Source organism: Nicotiana tabacum, chromosome 10 (genome assembly GCF_000715075.1).
Source record: "Nicotiana tabacum cultivar K326 chromosome 10, ASM71507v2, whole genome shotgun sequence".
NCBI classification, from domain to species: domain Eukaryota; kingdom Viridiplantae; phylum Streptophyta; class Magnoliopsida; order Solanales; family Solanaceae; genus Nicotiana; species Nicotiana tabacum.
The window spans coordinates 130,390,860-130,405,632 of record NC_134089.1 but is presented as its reverse complement, the minus strand read 5'-3'; the positions used below and the strand labels follow the sequence as shown (position 1 = coordinate 130,405,632).

Genomic DNA, 14,773 nt, shown 5'->3' with positions numbered 1-14,773 from the left:
CCAGAATAGAACGGAAAAACTATTATGTCATACTGGCAATCGAAATTGTAGAACTTCAGCGAACTCAACAAACGGAATAAATCACACTTAATACTTATATGTTTGTTTTGAAAAACCAGTGCAACAATGTACACAAGAAAGGGGAAGTTTTCAAATTTTTCTCTATGTAAAAATCAAACCTCTAAATTTATAGACAATAAAAGGGTAAAATAAAAAGGTACAATCTAAAAGGTGTATCTCTCATTCACACCCTTTAGAAGCAGAAATACCCAACACTTCCTAGATAATGCGAGGGAAATCACTAGAGAAACTAGGGGTGGGCGTTCGGTATTTCGGTTCGGTTTTTAGAATTTCGGTTCGGTATTTCGGTATTCGGTTTATCAATTGTGTATACAAAATACCGTACCAAATTATTTCGGTACGGTTCGGTATTTCTTATTTTGGTTCGGCACGGTATCGGTACGGTTTCGGTTTTTAACAATCAATGCTAATTGCTAACTGCTAAGTTTTAAGTGTTGTGCTAACAAGTAACAAACAGTGGACTATGCACTATTTTTCAATATATAAGTGGACAATTGGACTTTGGACATGCACAGCACAAGAACGTACACATGGCTGAAAGCCTGAAACACCAACACTGTAATTTTCACTCTAATTTGACACTATAATTTTCACTCTAAAACTGTAAAACAACTGCACAAGTGCACAACGTGAACGTGCACAAGCAGTCAAGCACAACTGCACATGGCTGAAACCTGAAAGCCAGAAACTGTGACAAGTAACAAACAGTGGACTATGCACTGTTTTTCAATATATAAGTGGACAATTGGACTTTGGACATGCACAGCACAAGAACGTGCACATGGTTGAAAGCCTGAAACACCAACAATGTAATTTTCACTCTAATTTGACACTATAATTTTCACTCTAAAACTGTAAAACAACTGCACAAGTGCACAACCACAAGTCCACAACGTGAACGTGCACAAACAGTCAAGCACAACTGCACAATGTTCAGTCTGATATATACAATAACTCTGAAACCTGTGCAGTTGTTCAGTCTGATATATACAAAGCAGTGCACATGGCTGAAAGTGAAACCTGAAAGCCTGAAACTGTGAAACAAGAATAACATCTGGTCATCTGCAGTTGCACAACTATATTACTGCACAAGAATAACATCTGCAGTTGCAAAAAAAACATCTGCAATTGCAGAATAATATCTGCAGTTGCACAACTGCCAATTTCACAGTACTGATTACACAGTTAATGAGTTAAACATTTAACACAGTCCAACAATTCCAACAACTTAAACACAGTCCAACAAAAACAGTCTTAACAAGTCCAACACAGTCCAACTGCAAGTCTGCACAGCCTTAACACTTAAACATTTAAACATAGTGCAACAAAAACAGAGAGGGCATCCCTCAACAAACAGTCATGACTCTTGAGCAGTAGCACGGGGCGTTGAGCAGTAGCACGGGGCATGATTGCACTTGAACCTAAAAAAAATATAAATCATAAGTTAGAATATTATAGTTTGATGATAATAAAACAGAACTACACAATATTAAGTATATCATTATCAGTTATCACCAAACAAATAGAGTATTAAACTTACCACTCAAGATGCAAGTTGCAACTATACATCAAACAATGCTAGTAGTGCTTCCATTATTTTCCATATCTAAAGATAATACAACCAAATATGTCATACAAAAGAAAAAGCATGATATATTATTTTGAATTAAAATACACACAAATATTAAAGCTTACCAAGCTCGATTTCCTCAAGATACTTCAAGTCTTCTTCAACATTAATAGGATTCTTCTCTTCTTCTAAGCCAATCTTGAAGACAAATAAGAGCTTGCACACATTTAGGAGTCAATGAACTCCTAAATGAATCAAGAATACGGCCACCAGTGCTAAACGCGCATTCTGACGCCACACTAGAAATTGGAATTGCCAACACATCACGAGCCAACTCCGAAAGAATAGGAAATCTGGGAGCATGTGTTTTCCACCAACTTAAGATATCAAATTCTTCACTATAAGGCTCTTGTTCTTCACTAATGTATTTATCCAACTCCGATTTAGCACCCCCATTTCCATTGTCTTCCTTTTGTTTCTTCAAGCTAAGCTTAGTCCTTATTTTTGATGCACTTATAACACTCCCACTAGGTGTATTAGATGTGTTGTTAGATGAAGTAGAACTAGATGGAGATTGAGGACAAGATTCGGTTGAATACTTTTTTAGATACTCTCCAAAAAAAGAATTCATATAAGCATACACCTCACCATTTATTTTCTTCCCTTTTTCCTCCCCAAAAAGTTCTTCAAGTGCTCCCTCAACATATTCAAATTTGTTACGTGGATCCAAGACGGAAGCAATAAAAATCATTTTATTCATCTTTTCAGGCTCACCCCAATACTTCTTGAACTTTTATTGCATTTGATGAGCCATTTTTCTCAAATGTTCATCCTCACTAGCTAAACACATTTTCAAATGACAATAAAGTTCAGATACATCCTCAAAATGAGAATTACAAGTGACATAACGTGAACCTGAAACTTTTTTAGTTAGCTCGTGAAATCGTGCAAGAAACTCTATAACATTCCTCACATTCACCCAATCATCAGATTCAAGAGGACCTGCATTACCACCATCTTCACAAAGATGAGAACATTGATATGCAGAAAATCCATCATCAAAAAGATGCAACTTGTCAAAGGCTTTTTCAAAGTGTTGAGCTGTATCCAACATCAAATAGGTGGAATTCCACCTAGTAGGAACATCCAAACACAACGTTTTGGTACATTCTACCTTTACATGTGCACAATACTGTTTAAACTTTAAGGTCCTTGCAGGCGAAGATCTCACATACCTCACAATATTTCTAACACGTGTCACAGAAGCATCAAGTTCTTTCAAACCATCTTGCACAATTAGATTTAGTATATGAGCCATGCATCTCACATGAAGATGTTTACCACTCATCATATTAGTTTTCCACATATCTAACTGTTTAGACAATTCTTTGACAGTGACATCATTTGAAGAAGCATTGTCCACAGTAATAGTGAAAACCTTGTCTAATTTCCATTCAAGCAAACAATCCCTAATAGCTTTAGCCATCTCTTCACCCTTATGACTAGTGATAGGGCAAAAATTAAGTATTCTTTTATGCAACTTCCAATCCCTATCAATGAAGTGGGCTGTCAAACACATATAATTTATTCTTTGTAATGAAGTCCAAGTGTCTGTTGTTAGGCAAATTTTTGGTTGTGCTTCTCTAAAAGAACTTCTTAGAGTTTGCCTCAATTCACCGTAAACTTCATAACAATTCCTTGTTATTGTTCTACGAGAAGGAATACGAAATAGTGGTTGAGTTTTTCTCATAAACTTCTTAAAGCCTTCATTTTCTACAAAGTTAAATGGTAGTTCATCAGTAACTATCATCTCAATTAAGGCCCTCCTAACCACTTTTTGATCAAATTTCCAAATTGATCCTTCATCATTTTGGCAAAATTGAAAATTTAGCTTTGTTTGACTATTATCTTCTGCAATTTTAGGTGGGTATTCTTTGCATCTAAGCAAATGATTCTTCAATCCTGTTGTTCCATTCTTAGATGAATTAGCAGCATAAGCTTGTTTACAATATCGACACCGTGCTTTCCCAACCCCATTAACCTCAAATTTATCAAAATGGTTCCAAACGTCATAACTAGGTTGCATTGCTTTCCTTTTCTTGGAATCTTGAGTATCAATGGTGTTGGTGTTACTATCTACCGTAATAGGTAAACTTTCACTGGAACCAACATCACTTACTTTACTTGTATCTTCCATCTATACAAAATAAAACAAATATAAATATAAATGAACAATCAACAAATTAACTACCTAGCTATCAGTAACAATCAACAAATTAACTACCTTGCTAGTTGCTACCCTACAACTAAATCTACAAATTTAACTACCTAGCTATCAGTAACAATCCCAGTAACAGTTATTTTGAAACAAAAATCTACAAATGAATTAAACAGCATGAATGTGATACAGATGATATTTTCCTACTAAAGCGAAAAGCTCGGAACAGCAGTTCATTCAATTAGCAGTACAACCAAAAGAAAGCGAAACATACCTTTGAAATTGAAATTGAATCGAGCTCGGAACACTGGAACAGGACAGCAGCGTCTTCGAGACTTCGACACTTTGTTTGCCCGGAATTTGTGAGGAGTGAGGAATCGAATTGATTCTAAGCAGTAAGCAGACGAGAATCGTCTACTCGCAGACTGATAAGTGATAAAGTGATATCCTAGACTCGCAGAGTCTCAGTCGTCCAGTCGATGACTCGATTCTCGTCTTCTTCTTCTCGATGATATCTCCACTTCTCCAGTCGAAGCGTGAAGTCTGAACTCTGAGTCTGAACTCTGAAGGCAGTAAGCAACTAAGGTCTAAGCATTAACGAAGCCCTAAATCCTAATGAGTAATGTAATGTGTACTGTGTAGTGGCTTCTGGGCTCAGGCTTGGTTAATCTGACTTGGGTAATTCTACCGGGCTTGGGTTGGGAATTGAGAGGCTTGAGGGAGCTGGGCCTTGGTGTTAGTGGACTGTGGGGATGCATGGGTTGGCCGCATGGGCCTATAATTGGGCTTAGTAGTATGAATTTTCGGTATTTCGGTTTACCAAAATTGTAGAATTATAAAACCGAAAACCGAACCGAAATACCGAAATACCGAAAATTCATAACCGAATTAGACCGAAAAACCGAAAAAACCGAAACCAAAATACCAAATTAATTTGGTTCGGTTCGGAATTCGGTTTTTCGGATTTTATGCCCACCCCTAAGAGAAACTACTTCTACTCTTTAATATAAACAGATCGTTCCTGCAACTATCATTAAATCCAGGGGCTAGGTAAATTTACTAGACCATTAGGATAATCATCTGGTAGTCTAAAATAGATGGTTGAACCCTTTTTTACACACAAGTGAGATTCTATTTGTTCTTAATTATGTTTCTAATTTGTTGGGTTTTATTAATTAACACAAAAGAGGTGTGAATGGAAAATGGTGTGAAAAGAAATGGAGGGAAATAAAATTTTGATTTAGTCTCTTTTACTACAAAGGAACTTTGTCCCTCATTAGATAGGAAAAGCAAAAATTCTTGTGTTTATATATAGAAGCCTTCTAGATCTTAAAGAGTTGAGAAGAGAGCAAGCCTCGCGTCGTCATATAGAGGACGTAGTCATGGTTCTCACACAAGAAAGCAAAAGAAAAAGCAAAAGAAAAATAAAAGAAAAATGAGAGAGTCTTACTAGTGAAAATCATTACGGGCACTGTAAGGCGATGGTAAGCAGAGATGAATAAATGAGAGAGACTTGTTGGTGAAAATCCCTCGGGGCACCGCTAGTCGATAGTGAGTCGTGAAGTTGATGCGAAAAATTGACACGAACAAGCCCGACTTCAAAGGTCATAAGAATGGTAAAAGGGAAGATTAGATCAGTTTGATAGATTAGGCCGTTAAGTCCAAAATGCATGTCATGATCATTAAGTCTAGTTATCGGCAAAAAAAAATCTTCCTTTTGTCCTCCCCAACAGGGGCATTTCTTGCTAATATTGTTTCTTTGCATTACTGTGTCCTTCACTTTGAGTCAGTCCTTGTCAAAACAAGCAAGAAAAGATTTCGAAATCTGCTACCAGCTTTTCAGTTGCACAAAGCAAATTTGGCCAGTACACTCAGTTATTACAGGCTACATGCCTTGAGAATTCATGCAAAGGATCCTCCCCAAAAGACTCCTGCCAGCCTATTTGGCTAAAGCAAGCAAAGATAACCTCGAGGTGAATCAGGAATCCTTTGTAGTATTGAATAGAGACTATGAAGTGTGCACATCATGCAAAAGGCGCATAGCCAGTTCCTACTATCTCTGACAAACAAATTGCTCAAAAAGCAAGAAGCCATTCAAGATGTCAGAAAAGGTTATCCAAGAAAAGAAATCTCTTTTTGAGATAAGGCTGACGGAGCCACAAATACAAATGGTACTGGGTGTGAAACAATCAGGGTTGATGCAGAGTAAAAGTCTCTTGAAGCCGATACAAGCTGATTGAGCAAAAGCCAAGTTGTCCAAGACTCAAGGCTACAAATTGATCACCACTTTCAAAACTGACAAAATTTTCTTTGTTTGAAACAGGAACAAAGCAGTGCAAGGAAAGTGGTTCAAAAAAACAAGAAAAGAGAAAAAGAAAAGAGAAAAAGAAAGAGAAAAATATAGGAAAGAAAAAAAAGAGAAGAAAAGAGCCGACAAAGGGAAGTTTCTCAAATCTTTGCCTTTATTTGTCTTAATAATGTGTATAAAGTTTTGTCATTGCTCTTCACATTTTTTCCTCCTAGGGTAATACATCCTAGTCTAATGGATTTTCTTCTCAATAAAAATCTTAGTCTGATGAATCTTTCTCTTATGATAAAGAAAACCTAGCCTGATGAATCTTTCTCCTAGGATAAACGTTTTAGTCTGATGAATCCTTCTCCTAAGTTAAGGAACCCTAGTCTAATAAATTTTTTTCCTAGAATAAAAATCTTAGTCTGATGAATCTTTCTCCTAAGATAATAAATTAGAAAATCTAGTCTGATGAATCTTTCTTCTAGGATATAAATCTTAGTCTGATGAATCTTTCTCCTAAGATAAAAAGCCCTAGTCTGATGAACTTTCTCCTAGAATCGAAGTCTTAGTCTGATGAATCTTTCTCCTAAGATAACAAAAGAAAAAAAAGACCTAGTCTGATGAATTTTCTCCTAGGATCAAAGTCTTAATCGGATGAATTTTCTCCTAAGATAAGAAACCTAGTCTGATGAACTTTTTCCTAGGATCGAGGTCTTAGTCTGATGAACTTTTCTCCTAAGATAAGAAAACCTAGTTTGATGAATTTTCTTCTAGAATATAAAGTCTTAGTTTGATAAATCATTCTCCTAAGATAAAAAAATCTAGTCTGATGAATCTTTCTCCTAGGATAGAAATCTTAGTCTGATGAATCTTTCTCCTAAGATAAGAAACCTAGTCTGATGAACTTTCTCCTAGGATCGAAGTCTTAGTCTGATGAATTTTTCTCCTGAGATAGAAAAAAAAGAAAGAAAACCTAGTCTGATGAATTTTTCTCCTAGGATAAACAATCTTAGTCTGATGAATCTTTCTACTAAGATAAGAAAACCTAGTCTGATGAATTTTCTTCTAGGATAGAAATCTTAGTCTGATGAATCTTTCTCCTAAGATAACCAAAAATGAAACCTAGTCTGATGAATCTCTTCCTAGGATCGAAGTCTTAGTCTAATGAATTTTTCTCCTAAGATAAGAAACCTAGTCTAATAAATTTTCTATTAGGAAAAAAAGTGCTTGGTATTAAGGTCATTTGTTCATGCCCTCAGAAAATAAGCGTTGGAGCAATTTATTTTAAAATAAATGATTTTCTTCCAAAAAAATTCCTTCTTGGTTCGTTTTAGCATAGGGTACGCAATTCCCTAGTCTCATTTTTCCAACATAGGGTCACCACTCCCTAGTTGATGCCAACATAGGGTTTTCACTCCTTAGTTGATGCCAGCATAACCTGATGTCAACATAAGGTCACCACTCCCTAGTTGATGCCATGGTCTCTACTCCCTAGTTGATGCCAGCATAACCTGATGCCAACATAGGGTCATCACTCCTTAGTTGATGCCAACGTAGGGTCACCACTCGCTAGTTGATGATTTTCCAACAATAGGGTCTCCAATCCCTAGTTAGTTTCATTTTAGATATAGGGTCTCCACTACCTAATCTCTTTTTCCTAAGGATACACAATCCTGACTTTTATTGCTTTCAATAAAGAAGTAGTTTAGAATTTTGTTACAATAACTCACAAAATTTTCTTAGTGAAAACTGGGGCAGAAAAATTTTGTTCGTTTGTTTGTTTTGGTGTCTGAGCAGGTTTTACCTCGAGGCACAGGGTTCGAGACGACCAAAAGAAGGAGTCTCAATCCAGAATAAAAGAAAAAAGAAGAAAAAAAGAATAAGTGAACTCAAAGTGCAGAAGTGGAGAAAAGGTAGACTACTCAAGACGTGATTGAAGTCACAAGCTTTGCATGTCCCGCCCTGATCCGAGAAGTTGAAAAATGAATGAACCAACACCTGCAGCTAACAAGCATCAAGATTCAGATCAGAGTCCGCATGAAGAACTAACCAAGACTCAAGATCAAGCTTCAAAAGACTCATAGAATCTTATAACTCGTAGCTGATAGACTTAGTTAGTCTTTTTAATTTTATTTTGATGTAATAACAGTACCGCGGACCAGAACCTCGACGGAACCTCACTCGACTCTCGAACTCATCACTCCATCATTCTTCTTGAACTACACGCGACCTGATTCCCTTATAACTTGGGATATGTAGGCTGCCCAAAACCAGGACTCGGTTGCGCCTTTTTCTTTTATTTTCTTCATCTTTTGAATAACGATATGGTCAAAAATTAGTCACATGGCTCACTTTATCTTTGCCAGAAAACTCTTCGTGTTTCCTAGCAAAGAAGGGCAGCTGTAAGCACCTAATTTTTGACTATATTTGAGTTTTTCATCACTTTTAGTAGGTAAATATATTTTAAGTTTAATCTACATATTTTAGCTCTTATTTCTCCTTTTATATATTTTATTTAAAAAAATTGAAAACAATAAAAAAAGAGTCATATTTTTAATATAAGCTTTATCTTCATTTACAAATAAAGAAAAAGTTTTCCAAAAAAATATATTAGTTTGTTAAATAAATTTTGAGTGATTAGTATTTTATCTTGTTTAGGAGTAGTATTTTTATTTTTCAACTATTAATCAATAAAAGAAAAAATCAAAATTAAAAAAAGGAAAGAAATTTTAATTTGGACTATTTCTCGTAAAGTCTTGCTTTGTCCAAATATCCAAATCATGGCCCAAATTGGGCCAAATCTGAGCCCAATAGCTAATAACCCATCAGATTTCCAGTTGTCCAACGAGACGGGACGGGACGGTCCCGTCCCGCTTCAAGTTAAATGGGATGGGCCAATATTAAACGGGACACGGGATGGGACGGGACGACTATTTCGTCCCGTTTGTCCCGTCCCATTTCGTCCCGTTTCGTCCCGTCCCGTCAGTTTTTGTTTTAAAAAAACTAGCCATTGGGCAACGGCTTAAATTGCAAAAATAGTCGTTGCCAACGGTCCAAACAGCCCCTACCCCCTCCACCCCCCCAAAACACCCCCTAACCCCCCCCCCCCCAAACTTTTAATATAACCCCTAAGTTTATTAAATTACACTTTGGATAATGCTTCTTCTAACACAACCGCAACAAATAGCTTAAAATCTAGACTTTGTCCAATTAATCCAATAATTTTTCATGTTAGATGTGCATGCCATATTTTTAACTTGGTTGTAAAAGATGGTCTTAATTTATTTTCTGATGCTTGTAGTAAAATACAACATGCTTGTGGCTATATTTTTCGTGCTCATAAACAAAGTAGAATTCGTGAATTTGCTCAACAATGTGCTAGTTCTAACCTTCCATTTAGAAAAGTTCCAAAAGATGTTTATACTAGGTGAAATTCTACTTATGAAATGCTTAAAGTTGCTTATGATTATCGGATGCCTATCCATAAAGTATTTAATATGCATAATGCTCACCCTGTTGATCAAATTGTTGATTCTGATTGGGATGAGATCAGAGAGCTTACTAAATTTTTAGAAAAATTTTATTATGCTACAAAACAATTTTCCGGTATATATTATCCTACTGTTACACAAATATTATGGTATATTTGTGGAATTTCTGTTGTATTTGGTAAGTATAAAACAAATCCAACTTATGCACCGGCCATTAAAGAAATGATTTTAAAATTTAAAAAGTATTTTTTCCCTATTCCCGAAGTTTATTTAATTTTTACTCTACTTAACCCATCTTTAAAACTAAGAGGTGCAAAGGGACTTGTTCGTAAAATTTATGAGAATTTAGAAATTCAAGAAAATTAACAACCATCTCTCGAAAACTGTCAAGCTAGCATATATTCTTATGCTAGATCAATGTTTGATAAATATAAATCTATGGATACAACTGATTGTGAAACTGCTCCTTCTACTTCTAAGTCTAGAGCAGAAGTTTTATGGGAAGATATGGATGATATAACAGGTTTTGATTCCTCTATTGATGATGAACTTGATTCTTATCTTAATCAAGGATTGGAAAATATTAAAGACGAATAAGGCAAGGAACAACTTTTGTCACGGTGGAGGGAGTGTGGCAAGGCTTTTCCAACACTTTCAATTATGGCCCGAGATATCCTGGCTATTCAAGCATCATCACTAGCATCGGAGAGTGCTTTTAGCGCGGAAAGATTTCAAATTGGAGATCATAGACATTCATTAGCGGAGGACAGTCTAGAGATTTTCGTATTATTTAGAGATTGGATTAATGCAGAAAGAAGAAATCTTGGTTTTGAAAAATTAACCACTAGGGAAGAAGAAGAATACAATGAGCTACTAACCACTGGGAGCGATGACGGCATGGAGCTCATGGAACATCAATCAACATTACCAATTCCAGCAGAATGACCGAGAGATATTATTGATAAGTTACAAAAAAGCTATATAGGAGCTTACAAATATTAGTATGATAATTTGTAATTGGCTACTAAGAGACCTAGTTCAAACAGAACCCTTCCTAGAATGTGGCTGCTTAGATTAGGTGCTCTTCAAAAGAATTATATTTGTATTTGAGATTTGAAAGTTCTATTAATAAAATAAAAGGCTTTAAGCGTTGAATTTTATTTATGAATTGTCTTAGTTACTTAATAGTTAATACTTTGAAATTATATTAAATAAATTATAACTCTATTATAAATTTACAATTACTAGAATATTTCATTACAAGTCTTTTGTTTTAATATTTTATAATTCTTTACTTAGTTTTCTAATTTTCATTTTAACATAGTAACATTTAAGTTTATTAAATAAGTCAAAAATCTAGCCGTTGCAAACTTTAAAAACATAGTAATTTTCAAAAAACTAGATTTTTTTTTGGCGTAATACATACGGAGACACCTAAAGTTGGCACGATTTTTCACTTAGACACTTAAACTAGGCCTCTTTCCAATTAGACACGTTTCTTAGGTAATTCTCGTACCAATTAGACACGTTTTTTGCTGGCTTATTAATTAACCAAGCACGTGTTCTGCAATCTTCGTCTACGTGGCAAAAGTAACCATTATAAATCGTTTCACCTCATTTTTTTTGTCCACCTCACTGTCCACCTCAGCTATATAGTGTTATTTCCACAAAAATACAAATAACTACCCCTAAACAAATGATCTAAACATATTACCATTGTTCCTTTTACCATTGATGAAACCGAAGAAAGGTCCTACCACGGTTAAGCTTCTTCTTCTTTTGGTCAATGGTGTTGGAATCTAGTATTTCCACTGATTTCTCACCGTATTTACAACGCTTCAAGGTCCAATCTCTCCTTATTTTCTATTGCTACAGCTAGGGCTTTTTATTTGTAAGTTATTGATAAAGCTAGGGTTTTTTTGGGGTTTTCCTTTGTGTTGGTTCCTTGTCATCTTATGTAAGGGAATATTATGGAGGATGACTATATTTTAACTCGCTTTCACTACGGGGGTACATTTATCGAGCAACTTGTCCCAATATATAAAGGGGAATTAGATGCTTTTGATGTTGCTATCGATAAAGACCATTTTAGTGTTGTCGAGTTGTCTGCTTATGCTAAAGACCTTGGGTATGTAGTTGTCGAAGGGTTTTATTGTCAAAAGGAAAAATATGGTGATTTTATCAAAGTCTTTTCTGATTTTCAGTTATATGAATTTGTGAAAGATTTAAAACATGGTGATATTTTGGATGTTTATTTGCATCATGGGAAGAGTCATCCTAAAGTAGTCGAAGAAAATGTTGGTCTTTTATGTGGGGCAGAAGTAGGTGGGGGTGGTAATGACCAATTTAAAGCTAGGGCAACACCTGGGAGTAATACAAATACTGAAGAACCTATTGAGCTGCCTACTGAACCAACTCACAATGCTGTTGAACCACCTATTGAGCCTCCTATTGAACCAACTTTGAATGATGCTGAACCAACTCACAATTCTTCTGAACCAACTGTAAATGTTGTTGATGGAGATGAACCACCAGACCATAATGTTAATGAAGATGGAGTGCAATCAGATGTTGAGAGTAGTAAATCAGAAGAAGATGTTCTTCCTGAAGAAGATGATTCAGATGTTGATGATGAATTGAGATCTCCAAGGGCTGAAAGGAGGAGCAAGAGGCAGGGCAAGCAGAGGAAAAAACCAATTGCAATAGATGAGATACCACTAGGAGAAGCAGGCATTGACAGAGGATTTGAGGATATTGGAAGAAACAAGACTTCAAGATATGTAGGTAAATTAGGTGGTGATGAGCAATTTATTGATAGTTCAGAGGTTGATAGTGAAGATAGCAAATAAGAGTTAGATCTTGAAGCTATTCCTGGTGTTGATATACCAGCAAGAAGGAGGAGTACAAAAATCAGGTATGATCCTGATTGTGAAGTTGCTATATTTGAACTTGGGATGATTGTTCGGAAAGCATTAGCAAATTGTGCAATTGAGTACAAGGTGCAGATTAAATTGAGACCAAATGAACCACATAAGGTGAGGGCTAAGTGTAAATCAAAGAGATGCAAATGGGTGTGTTATGCTTGTATTGATATAGATTCAGGTGATTTTAAAGTAAAGAACTACTACCCAGTACACAAATGTGATACTTCAAACAAGAATAAGTTATGCACTTCAAAGTTTGTTGCAAAGAAATTCATAGATGAAATAACTAAGCAGCCCCACATAAGGATATGGGAAATACAGGAGTTGTGTAGGGACAAGCTAGGATTGTATGTTGGCAAGACAATTTGTTATAGGGCTAAGCTGTGTGTTCTCAGAGAGTCCATAGGTGATTGGAATATAGAGTTTGCAAGGTTATGTGATTATGCTGATATGATAAAACAGACCAATCCTGGTAGCTCATGTTGGGTAAGGATGGACAGTGAAACTGAGCCAGGAAAAAATCTCTTTGTTTACTTTTATGTGTGCTTTAATGCATTGAAGAAAGGTTGGTTAGAAGGATGTAGGAGAATCATAGGTTTTGATGGTTGTTTCTTAAAGGGTGCTTGTAAAGGTGAGCTTCTAGTTGATGTTGGCAAGAATGGAAATCAGCAAATGTTTCCTATAGCATGGGCAGTTGTGGACCGGGAGACAAAACATAGCTGGAGTTTTTTCATCAACTACTTGAAAGATGATTTGCAATTGGGAACTGGAGAAGGATTGACTGTGATGGCAGATATGCAAAATGTAAGTATTTTGTTCTGTTGTTAAGTAACTAGATGTTGTAGTAATTAGCTGTTCATTAGTATTCTGCTGCTGTTAAGTAATTCTGCTGTTAAGTATTCTGTTGTGTGTAGTAATATGCTGCTGTAATTTGAATTAATTATTGTGTAGGGATTTGCTGCAGCTTTGAATGAAGTTTTACCTAATGCTGAATTTAGGATGTGTGCCAGGCATATCTGGTCTAATTGGCATAAGAAATGGAAAGGAGAGGAAAGGAGAAAACAATTTTGGGGGTACTCTAAATCTAGTTATGAAGTTAAATTTAAATAGGATCTTGAGAAAATGAACAAACTTGGTAAGGATATTTGTAGGAATTTGTTATATTATCCAAAAAAGTCATGGGTTAGAGCTTATTTTGAAGTGCATTCCAAGTGTGATGTTGTTGAAAATAATATGTGTGAGACCTTTAGTTCATGGATTTTAACTTCTAGGCATAAATCAATTATAACTATGTTGGAAGAGATTAGAAGGAAAATAATGACTAAGCAAGTGGATATGTTGAAATTTGCTGATACTTAGATATCTGATATATCACCTATGGCAAGGCTATTATTAGAGGATAGTAAAGAGCTTGCTTGAAAATGAACTGTCCTTTGGAATGTTGATGTTGGATTTGAGATTGGAGAAGGATTGCATAAGCATGTAGTTAATCTGACTGATAAGGTTTGCACTTGTAGAGCTTGGCAGTTGAGGGGTATTCCATGTCAATATGATGTTCTTGCATACTATCACATAAACGAAGAACTTGAACAGGCAGTGGAGCATTGGTATAAGAGGGATACCTTCTTAAAAGCATACAAGTATTTCATCCAGCTTATGACAAATATGAAGATGTGGCCTGAAACCAACAATCCTAAGATAGAGCCTCCCAAACCTAAACCCATGTCTGGTAGACCTCAGAGGAACAGAAAAAAAAGGCAAAGATGAACCAAAAAAGAAATATGGAAAGTTGTCCAAGTGTGGAGTGAAAATGACATGTTCCAAGTGCCATCAACAAGGACATAACAAAAGATATTGTAAGGTAAACGTTTCTTGTCAAATATTTCCCATTGCTATCACATGTTTCCTGTTGTTCATATGAATCCAGTAATTTATTTCCATCACTGTTATGTAATATGTTGCTCAATGTTATGTAGGCTGAAAATTGGATGCTTTCACAGCAAGGTAGCCAAAGCTCACAAGGTGCTAACCAACCTGATGCAGCTGGAAGCTCAAGCCAACCTACAAACTCTGTGTGTTTTGATACAACAAGGGTTAGAAGGGTTAATGAAGCTAGAAGCTCAAGTCAACCAACACCAAGTTCAACAGATTCAAGCAGACCTACTAGAAGAGGATTAGGTAGTCAACTTCCTCCAA

The 14,773-nt window shown here is 35.8% G+C and overlaps 1 long non-coding RNA gene across 1 annotated transcript; it reads right to left on the bottom strand.

The window, feature by feature from the left end:
* Positions 1–1,371: 1,371 nt before the first annotated feature.
* On the bottom strand, positions 1,372–4,196 carry LOC142164906 (uncharacterized). Its single transcript, XR_012695992.1, has 3 exons — positions 4,144–4,196; positions 1,622–1,687; positions 1,372–1,502 (listed from the first exon to the last, which is right to left on the bottom strand). It is a non-coding gene; the product is annotated as an uncharacterized LOC142164906 (long non-coding RNA).
* Positions 4,197–14,773: the final 10,577 nt, after the last annotated feature.